The following is an 11,077-nucleotide window of genomic DNA, read 5'->3' as shown; positions in this document are numbered from 1 at the left end:
GTAATGATCGAGGCCTCCAAGAAGAGCTCCATTTGGAGGGTGTTCGTAGATTTTTAATAGCCTCAATACTGCGTCCTTTAGATGTGTTTCTTTTCTCAGTGTGTCCCTTTTCATGGCATGGGCAGGGGGGTGTATCTTATAATAAGACAGGTTTGGGGGGGAAATGACTTCATGGGCTCGCTGTTGAGCTACTTCCCTTTGCATCTCCGGGAAAGGCGTGGTTCACCCGCAGCAGGTCCAGTTAAGGAAGCACGTGTGTGCGTTCAGCATTGCTGCGTTTTCCCTGCCACCTCACCCTAAGGATGGGGTCAAAGTTGCCTTCTGCTTGTCTTGATAGAGGCTCTCTTCAACTCCCTACCACTCCCAGTTCTCAGCCCATGCAGTCTCCTACCGTGGAACACGAAGTTCCAAAGAGATGGTTCCAGGTGAATGCACAGCTGTGTTCCCGCCTCCTGATCCTGTCCCCAGTGAGTGACACTGGGTCATTCCTCAAGATCTCTCCTTAACCCCGTCTTCCAAGACAAGACCAAACCCCACACTTGAGCACTGGGCTCCCCTGCTCTCTTCCCTGATGCCACCCCACTCCCACAGGGCCTGACCCCAGCAGAAGACAGCTTCAGCCTGTCTTATTGACTCTGGGTGTGACAGGAACAGAGATTTTGAAGGCCTCTTTGCCCTTTTCCCTAGAGAGTAGGTGGCTTTGCCCCTGAGCAGCTCTCCCCTGAACCCATCAGAGCCCAGCTCAGCCCTCTGTGGCAGACGTGGAAAAGGAATCCCACTCCAGTGAGGAAGGAGAAGCACCCCACAAGGAGGCCCAGGACACATGCCTCTCATCAAGGGCTGCCCCTCCGAGATGGTGCTGCAGGAATCCCGCCCTGAGATTGGGGTTTGGAGAGAATAGAGCCAATAGCTTCCTACTCTTCTACCATTTTAAAATCCTATCCTGCATTTTGACTTTCCCTCTGACCACAGTGATACCAAAGGTTTTCTGAATTTTGGAAAGGTCAAAATAATAAGGTAAATGTCAACAAAATGAATATGTAAGATGTGTATCCTTGGAATACTCTTTCTTTGGTAAATTATAGTTTTATTTAAATGTGATCAGTTTTAGGTGATTCGGGGAATTTGCCCACCTCCTGCAGAAACTATCTTGATCTTATTAAATTAAATAAGATGTAACTAGGGAAGGGGAGAAAAAGAGTGAAATCAGGCATGGATCATTCCATCTGTGTAACCCATAACAGTCATAACAACAGTAAACAATACCAAAACCTCTCAGGCAGCCTACAGCTAATTCAATCTCAACTTCTACCACCTAGGCTGAATGAATATAGCTTACAGAGATGGCCAAGGGAGTCTAGAACTTTCTAGAGCTACTTGCTCCTCCCCCTGCTTCAATGCAGTCATTGGTCACTGCCCAGTGTGCCCCTGGCACCTGACCAGTAGGGGGCACATGTGAGCAGCGTCCTATATAAGCGCAGCGCAGGCACCAGCTGGTCAGGATGAGGCACCTCTACCTGGGCTCCGTAGGAGAGCTAACTGGGTCATTGGATTCGATTCATCTTTTTAAAGTCTTTGAGAGTTTACTTGATTGGGATTTTTATTAAATCTCTTAACCAACTTTCCTCATTCTCAAATGCCAGTGTAATTCTGTGAACACTCCAAACATTAGAAATACTTTTCTTATATTGTAAACAAATTCTGTTTATGTAGAAGATGGTTCTCTTTGGAAAAACAATTGCCTGAAAGCTCTTCCAATTTAGCAAGGAACATAGTCTGAGAAAAGAGAAATAGGTACGCAGTTACATGCCCCGCCTCAGCCCTCCCACACATGGTCATTTTTGCTTGTTGAAAAATTAGACTTTAAGTGAAAACAGAAGCATCAAAAATGATCCCTCATATAAAGGAGACTGTGCTTTTATAATATTGGCCATTCTTTTCAGTTGATTGACTTTATTCCTATTCTTCATTTTTATTTTTGCTGTTGTCTGTTTTTCTCTTGTCTCACCTCCCAAGCTTTCTTTCCCTGAACCTCCCGAGGGAGGTCTGACAACTCAAGAAGGATGAGAATGTGGGCGGGAGATGAGGGTGGGAGGAACTGCCCAGACCTGTCAGGCTTGGGTGTAGCACCTGCAAGGAGAAAATGATTCTCCTGTGGTGACAGCCTGACCGGGCCCCCCCACCCACCAAGGCAGGACCACGGCGACCCGGGGAGCATGCTGCCAGCAGCCATGGTGGGGGCTCTGGTCAGAGGATGGAGGAATCGAAGCTCTCCTCGAAGGGCTGAGTCAAAACTTCTTATCCCACCGAGCCAAGATGGAATTCTAATTCAGGGTATGTTTGACACCTTGATGTGGCTGTGTGGCCCTTTGTAAAGGGTTCAGAGGGTGATCATGGGCTTGTAAGCTTTTCTCCACCTTCAAATGGAATTGACAAATCCAGAATCTGTTTTTCTTCTCAGGTTATCATAAATTGTGACTAATTTTACTTGTGGGAGGTCTATTTTCCTTTCCTATCAGACTTCAGTAGTCACATAGTACCTTCAGTAGTCACATAGTAGAAGATTATTACTACCTTCTTTTTTTCCAGAGCTGTTATTTTAAGATGGAATTCTTGTTCTGCGGTATTTGTGTTTGCCTAGTAGGATAAAAAGGGTGTACTGGCTTTTGGCAAATTTTAGTCTAAATCACATCACTTTATTATGTCTGGAATGGGAGATGGGGAGAGTACTTAATTTCTGGTTTTTCCCAGTAATTCTTTTTATTTTCTGTTTTGTTACTATTGTTTTGAGGCAACAATAGAACTAGTGACAAAAATGTAGCTTTCTTGTTAACTTAGTTCAAAGGGTTATTATGGCCTTTTTCTGAAATAAATTTTCATTAGAATGAAATACTTTGGAAATACCTGACCTCGTTCTTTTCTGTCTGGACCTTGGACTCCTTAATGGTACTTACTAGAAGGGAGCTCTTTGGTCTTGCCGATGATCAACCCATGGGAGGAACACAGTGCCAGCTGAGGAAGCAAGTCTGAGCCCAGAAGTCATAGACTCCCAGGGGCTGTTGGAGCTGGCCTGCTGCCCCTCCATGCTCTCCTCTGACCCCACGCCCTGAGAGTTTCCTAGGGAGTAAACACAAGTGTTGTTGCCTTTCAACAAATATGTATTGCAAGCAAATATATACCACATTTTTTTAAACAGTGACATGCTCTGATCTATAGCTAATCTACTTTTAAGAGGTGTAAAAAACAAATGTTATCATCTGTTTTGTTTGGACAGTGGTTTCCAGCCATACTTTTCAGGCTCACTATATTCAAGAAGAGTCCAGCCAAGAAACTCTTTTGAAAATAGCCTGATAAGTATTCATTGCAAGGTAGTAAATTTGTCATTTAACCAGGTATCCTAAAGAGACAAGGCTGTTCTATGTTCTAAACTGCCAAAAGATGAGTGATTATTTGTAAAACCTAGGCATTCAGTAAGAAGTGCAAATCACAGTATTTAAAAAATTAATCACCTGATTTTGCTCCTTTGCTTCTCAGATGAGAAAACAGAGCCCAGGGAAGTTGATTATTGAACTTCAGGCACCACAACCAATGAAGTGGCAAAGCAGGCCTGGAATCACATGTCCCAGACTCTTAATCTTACATTTTCTTTTCTTTTCTTTTTTTTTTTTTAAATTTTTTGAGATGAAGTCTCACTTTGTCACCCAGGCTGGAGTGCAGTGGTGTGATCTTGGCTCACTGCAACCTCCACCTCCCGGGTGCAAGTGATTCTCATACCTCAGCCTCCTGAGTAGCTGGGATTACAGGCACGCTCCACCATGCCCAGCTAATTTTTGTATTTTTGGTAGAGACAGGGCTTCACCATATTGGCCAGTCTAGTCTTGAACTCCTGACCTCAGGCGACCCACCTGCCTTGAACTCCCAAAGAGGCCTTCTCTCTTTGGGATTACAGGCATAAGCCACCAAGCCCAACCATTTAATCTAACATTTTCTCTCTTATCTCATACTCTCCTGAAAAATTTGACAAATTTCTGTGACAATATTCAGAGCTTTGCAAGGTAACAGAGTAAAAACATAGTAAAAACTATGCTAACGTGTAAAAGATTTTTTTTAAAAACAGTGTATTGAGATATAATTCACACAATTTACCATTTAAAGTGTACAATTCAATGGTTTTTAGTATATTACATTATTTGCTTTTTAAGGTGTGGTAAAATATATATAACATAAAATTTGCTATTTTAACCATTTTAAATGTACAATTCAGTGGCATTATATTCACAATGTTATGCAACTATCACCAGTATTTTTATAATTTTTTATCACCCCAAACGAAAATTCTGTAACCAATAAGCAGTAACTCTGTTCTCCTCTTGTCCTGTCTTTAATAACTTCTAATCTATTTTCTGTCTCTATGAATTTGCCCATTTTCCTCTGGGAATTTACTAGATATTTTGTATGAGTGGAATTATCTAATATTTATCCTTTTCTGTTTGACTTTTTTCACTCAGTATTTTCAAGACCCATCCATATCAGAAGTTCATTTCTTATGACTAATGAAATGGTCTGTTCTAATTCCCTTTTATTTCATTCTCTCTCCTTTTAATACACTTTAATTTCCAACCTGGTCATGAAATCCTTTAAGTATTTTTCAATCTATTGGTATTTTTATATTTAAGTTATTTAAATACAACTTAAGTGTGAAGAGACTCTTAGGATGGTATTTATTTCCAGTTAGTTCTTTAAAGGCAGGAGCTATATGTTAATCTTTGTTAAATTCTTTAAAGGCAGGAGCCATATGTTAATCTTTGTTAAAAAAATCTTTTTTTCTCTAACAATTTGTCCAGGCCCTGGCATAGAATAAATACTTAACAAATTTATCCTGAGATGGACAGATGGATGATTCTTAAGGTTTTACTTTTAAGTATCAGAAAACAGATTTTGGCTGGGTATGGTGGCTCATGCCTGTAATCCCAACACTTTGGAAGGCCGAGGTGGATGGGTCAGCTGAGGTCAGGAGTTTGAGACCAGCCTGACCAACATGGTGAAACCCTGTCTCTAGTAAATACAAAAGATTAGCCGTACATGGTGGTACATGCCTGAAATGCCAGCTACTCAGGAGGCTGAGGCAGGAGAATCGCTTGAACCCAGGAGGCAGAGGTTGCAGTGAGCTGAGACTATGCCATTGCACTCCAACCTATGGAGCAACATGAGAGCAGAAACTCTGTCTCAAAAAAAGAGAAAGAAGAAGTAATATGGTCTTTGAGCTTTAGTTCTTTATTCTCTGGAATAATATTCTCTTTTGACATAAAAATTTATAGTTGCAATTGTTTCATACTCCATAGAATTGGTAAATATAAAATGGTCATGTGTTGAATAATATAAGCATTTTACTGTGCCATGTCAAAGTGAACTCAGGAAATCTGACAATGGCTAGTTCCTGCCTTTAGTGACCTTCTATTGGTGTTTATTACTGAGGGTGATGGGAGTCTCCTGGATGCTCAACTGTGTGACTTGAGATAGGTCCTTTAAATTCATAACGGCTCTTTTATTTTATTTTATTTTGGAATTTTTATATTTTTTTAATTTTATTTTTCCATAAGTTATTGGGGGTATGGGTGGTATTTGGTTACATGAGTAAGTTTTTTAGTGGAGATCTGTGGGATCCTGGTGCACCCATCACCTGAGGGGCATACGCTGCACCAAATCTTGGCCCCACCAACATGTTTACTCTTTCTCAGTGCTGGGCTCAGGAGCTGACAGCAGTCAAGCCAAAACAGAAGCTGCTACTACTTCAAGAAGCCTTTTCACACCTCACTAGAGTAAGGAAATGGAACACAAAGGTTTATTTCAGTGGTTCATAGATTTCACCTCCAAATATCAAATACTTCTCTAATGGTTCTGTCTCCAAGTAAAGTAAGCATGCATGTATTTGTATGTGAGTAGTCTGCCATTCAGCACACTAAAACACGCCCTTCCTGGGCTTCGGCTATTTCAAAAGGTGTGGGGGATGTGAGAGGAAGGGTGTAAAATGAAACCCTGGATTAGGAGTTAAAATTACTGTAGGATGTCTTTACTGGAGATGATTTCTCACGCACTCTCTCAAAGATCTAATCAGGAACAAACATTTGCAAACAAGTTATTTGGTTTGTTGAGTAGAATCATGGTTATTTTCATGCCTGTGTGACTTCAGGAATTCTGTTCTCCTGCTTTTGGGAAGCTGCTTCAGCTCACAGATCCCTGCCTCCCGTGAACACCTGAACGGCCTGTGGGCTGTGTTGTTCTTCTGCAACCCAGCGCATGCATTGTTCACTTTCCCCATAGTCCTCCCTCATCTGGATGATGAACCCAGTTAGATCTCCATGGCCTGATACTCTCTAAATCCACCATGGCGGGTGTCCTACACAGAGTAGGCACACAGTGAATATAGCAGTGACTTCAGAAACCTGAAATACAAGACGTTATAAAGGACAGAGCCTGGTTCTTATATACGGCCTGTGTAATCTGTCTTGATGCTTTGCAAGCCAAACCAGATACTTAAGTTATTATTGCTTTTTACATTTCAAAGGCCTACAGACTACCATTGGCCTAAATATAAAATAATAATTTCTGTCTGTAGAGCTGTACACCCTGTAGTCGAAAAGAAAGCCCTTCCTTCCTCATTTCTTAATGACAGCCTGTAATCATCTCTGAGCAATTTTTAAGATTTTTTCTAAACCACCATTTCCGTCATTATGTCGGCTGGGGAAGAGCCTCTTCTTCTATCAATAGAATGGTTCTCATTCCTTCCCAAGTCCACCCACCCACCTTGTGAGAAGAGGTCGTTGTAAATCTCAGCCAACTTTCTTTTCAACAAGTATGTTGGGAGAAATGTCAGATGATAAAATCAGTTAATCACCAAATATTTACTGAGGACTTGGGAAAAGTTTTGGGGAGCCATTGGAGAGAATATGACTGAACCACTGTACGTTCTACCCAAACTGTATTTCCTCATTCACTTCCAGCCTAGGCTTGAAGGAACAAGAGACCAGGGGTGGATCCAGGTTCCTGTCTAGCTGGGACATGGCCCATTTCCTTTGCGAGGCCTGGGAGCAGTTTGAGGAAGCCTGGTTAGGCATCTGTCAATCCCAACTGAAGTCGCTGTTTATATGGGGTGAGGAATTTTTAACCTCACCCCATATAAGGCCTAACAACTTCAGGTATGAGTAAAATGAAGACAGAAATTGCACATCACAACTTAATGTTTGTTGTGTTTATGTACTGAAAGTATTTTATGTTTGTAAACTCAAAATTAACCCCATTGTGTAAATAATGGTAATGACTATAATGGTTTAAAATAATTTACTGTATCTGTCACTCTTTTCTGATGGAATTTAATAGACTCTCATACTCTTATTTTACTTCAGATCAATAATACAACTCTTTTTCCATATTTCTTCATAATTAACTATGTAATTATCATTTGATAAAAGTCTCTTATTTTAATTAGAATAATATGATCATGGGCTAATGACTCAATAAATATTCACTGAGCAGCTGCTATGTGGAAAACTAATGGCATGCTGGAAAGAAAAGAATTTTTCCTAAGGCTTGTCCTTGACCTCAAAAAAGCATTTGTGATCTAGAGAAGACAAATTTAAAGAAATGCTACAAGTATAATATGAATAGGCAGAATTAAATAAGTAGTAAATGAATATCAGAGGGAAAAAATGCTAATTTTAAGGGAGATACAGAGTTTCCCCAGTAAGTAGAATTTGAATGGAGCCTTCCAAACCATTGAGGATACTTTCAACTCTGAAATTCGGACCAAGAGAAAGTAAATATTTGCTTTTGTCACACTTTCAGTCTCTTTTAACTTATGAAGTTTCTACTAAGTCAAACTGAAATTAATTAGTTATACTGTCAGAGTGAGTGCGTTGGTGATTTCTCTGTGTAGAAAACAGTGGAAAGGCCATCCAAGGGCAGGCGTTAGCAATGAGCAAAGGCGCAGAGGAATGAAAGCAAATGACATTTGGGGGTTGAGATGTCCATATGACTGAAGTTCCAGGTCAGAACATAGAAGGCCTTAAATGCCAAGATAAGGAGCTTGGACTTGATCTGTAGACCTCAGGGAACTGTTCCTGCGTTAGGATCACCTGAGGTCAGGAGTTCGAAACCAGCCTGGCCAACATAGTGAAACACCGTCTCTACTAAAAATACAAAAATTAGCCGGGTGTGGTGGTGCGCACCTGTAGTCCCAGCTACTTGGGAGGCTGAGAGAGGAGAATCACTTGAACCTGGGAGGCGGAGGTTGCAGTGAGCCAAGATCATGCCACTGCACTCCAGCTTGGGTGACAGAGCAGGACTCTGTCTCGAAAAATTAACAAACAAACAAACAAAAAACCTGTGTGTGACTTATTTGGTGTCTCTCTACTTCCTGGAAGTTGCTTCTCAACTTTTGGCTTCTCTCTGATCATTCTAACTCTGGGACTTGGAAGCTCTTATGTCAGCAAACAAAGCCCACAGTGTCTTCCTTCTTCCTTTGTATGATCAGCCAGTGATTCAAATTGCCATTGGAATAATCTCTGAATTCCCTGGGATAGACTCTGAGGTCCTGCATCACTAACCACCCTCTCTTTGTTCACACTGCAGCACAGCTGCTTGGTTCAGGCTAACCACTCCCACATGTTTCGTCTCTCCTGGCCTGGCTCTCTTCTCCAACACTTGGCTGCTTTGCACATCCCGTCTCTGCACATCCTCACCCATCACCTCCTTCCAGAGCCAGCTCGATGCCCAGCCCTTGGAAAAGCATATATGGCCCATGTTGTTACATTCATAAATCATACAGCAGCATCTCTGGAGTGTCTCCTTTGCACAAGGCTATGAGAGGAATGCACAGCTGTGAGTGACCCAGGTCGGGATGCAGGGACCTCGTGACTAGCTGGAGAGGCAGGGCAAAATGGCAAAAGATGCAAACAGCACTTCAAGAGAATGGAAACTGTGTCACATGATAGTTTAGAAGTCATTCCCAGCCAAGTTGGTATAGGCTTTGTATATAATTATTGCTTCCCTCATCTTCATCTTTGTATATGCTTCTGGGAGTTTACATGGGAGGCTTTGAATCCTTGACTGTGATCCATTCAAAGACATGCAGCACAGATGTAGTTTATAAGAACCTTTGCCAATGAACATGGCAAAATTTTCTGTTTTATGTCTGCCATTAGTTGTTAGGTGGGGACCGTCCCTGTCCTGGCATGCAGGACTCTGCTACTGGAAATTATTATAGCATACAGAGTAAGAGTTCCAGTCCTAGACTTAGACTGTCTAGGTTCAAATGCCAGTTTCACTCCTTACTAGTTGTGTGACTTTGAAAATTATTTCATCTTTCAGTGCCTCATTTTTCTCAAGTAGGGATGGTAGTAACATCTGCCTTTTAGAATTGTTGTGGGCATTCAGTGAATTAATTTAAAGAGAAAATGTTTCAAATAGGGCCTAGGTGGGCACAGCGGCTCACAGCTGTAATCCCAGCACTTTGGGAGGCTGAGGCGGGTGGATCACCTGAGGTCCAGAGTTGGAGACCAACCTGGCCAACATGGTGAAACCCCATCTCTACTAAAAATACAAAAATTGGCTGGGTGTGGTGGTGGGTGCCTGTAGTCCCAGCTACTTGAGAGGCTGAGGCAGGAGAATTGCTTGAACCCGGGAGGCAAAGGTTGCAGTGAGCTGAGATGGCACCATTGTACTCCAGCCTGGGTGACAGTGAGACTCTGTCTCAAAAACATAAAAATAAAAAAATAAAATAAAATAGTGCCTAGCACATAGCAAGTACTCAAAAAATGTTAGCTATAATAATTGATTTATATTATTAAGTAGTCCTCATGACTGTGTAATTACCCTCTTTTTAAGTGTTTTCTAGTCACTTCCTAGTAACTGGAGCTGCAGTTCTTAGTAGCTAGGGTTATCAATATATCTGCCTTCTGTGCTAGTAAATTTTTATACATCTAAAGTTTTAAAACCTCTGCATAAACATTCCCCCTGGAACACTAGAATCAATGGTATCTTATTATTCCTGCATTGACATTTTAATAGCCAAGAATGGCTTTTAAAAGAATTAGGAAGACACACGGCATCTGTCAGTCTCGATATTGTAGTTCCTGTTATGTTTCTGTTTCCATGTGAACCCTGTTTTTTCAAAAGTTTATAAGCCTTTTGCTCCATGGTGGGATTCAGCAACAAGTTTCTATTCCAAAGAATAATACTTGTCCTACTTGAAAACCTACTCTGGTTTCCATTTTCTTTGCTCAATGGTTTATGCTTCTAGAACTTGAATTTTGTTTGATGTTTTTGCCAATACAATTTTTCATATTTGGTAATTTTGCAAATCTTCTTAAAAGCTCCAAGTCTAGCACATTGTCCTTTGATTTTTAGGTAGTGAGCTGCTTAATTTGGGTTTAAGATAAGGGTGTAGAAAATATTAGGAATTCACTAGAAATATATCTCTGTTCTACAAACTAGGATCCTAGACTGTACTGGGTGTATCTTCCTTATAGAGAAAAGAGCAGATTCTGCTTTCCTTGAAAATTTAAAGTATAGAGCAGTGGTTAAGAACACTAAAATCCTGGCTCTTCTACTTAACATCTGTGTGATCTTGGACTTGTGTAGCTTGCCTAAGCCTTGAATTGCCCATCTTTCAAATGGGAGCAATGGAATTCTCCCAAGGACTGGATGAGAACATGCATGTCAGTTGCTTAAAGTTAAAAGAAAAACAACAAACAAAAAGCCATGTATACCCAAATGTCCATTATTATTGTTTCACAGAGGTCTGACTCCAGAGTTTTTCTCATGAACCTGGTTGTTGATATTTTCTTGGAACAAGATGGGCCCTCCTTGAATGGAGGAAGATTTTGTGTTGTAAAGAGCTGTAAAGTGACTAAGTAGATGTGGTTAAGTCATACTCGTCGGGAAGAAAGGGCAGGAAAATATAAAAATAATTCAGACTTAGTATCTTTACCTTAAAAATGTTAATTTTTTACTTTCTTGGCCACTTTCACAACAAGTCTAATGAAATGGAGAGAGATTCTTTTTTTTTTTTTGAGACGGA

The 11,077-nt window shown here is 40.9% G+C and overlaps 1 protein-coding gene across 5 annotated transcripts in view; it reads left to right on the top strand.

Annotated features, from left to right (window-relative positions):
• Positions 1–11,077, top strand: part of PLEKHG1 (pleckstrin homology and RhoGEF domain containing G1) — a 211,590-nt gene that overhangs the window by 54,727 nt on the left and 145,786 nt on the right. The gene's annotated exons all lie outside the window — the stretch shown is intronic.

The sequence above is a fragment of the Papio anubis genome, chromosome 6 (assembly GCF_008728515.1).
Source record: "Papio anubis isolate 15944 chromosome 6, Panubis1.0, whole genome shotgun sequence".
NCBI classification, from domain to species: Eukaryota; Metazoa; Chordata; class Mammalia; order Primates; family Cercopithecidae; genus Papio; species Papio anubis.
This window is presented reverse-complemented; position numbering and strand designations above follow the sequence as displayed.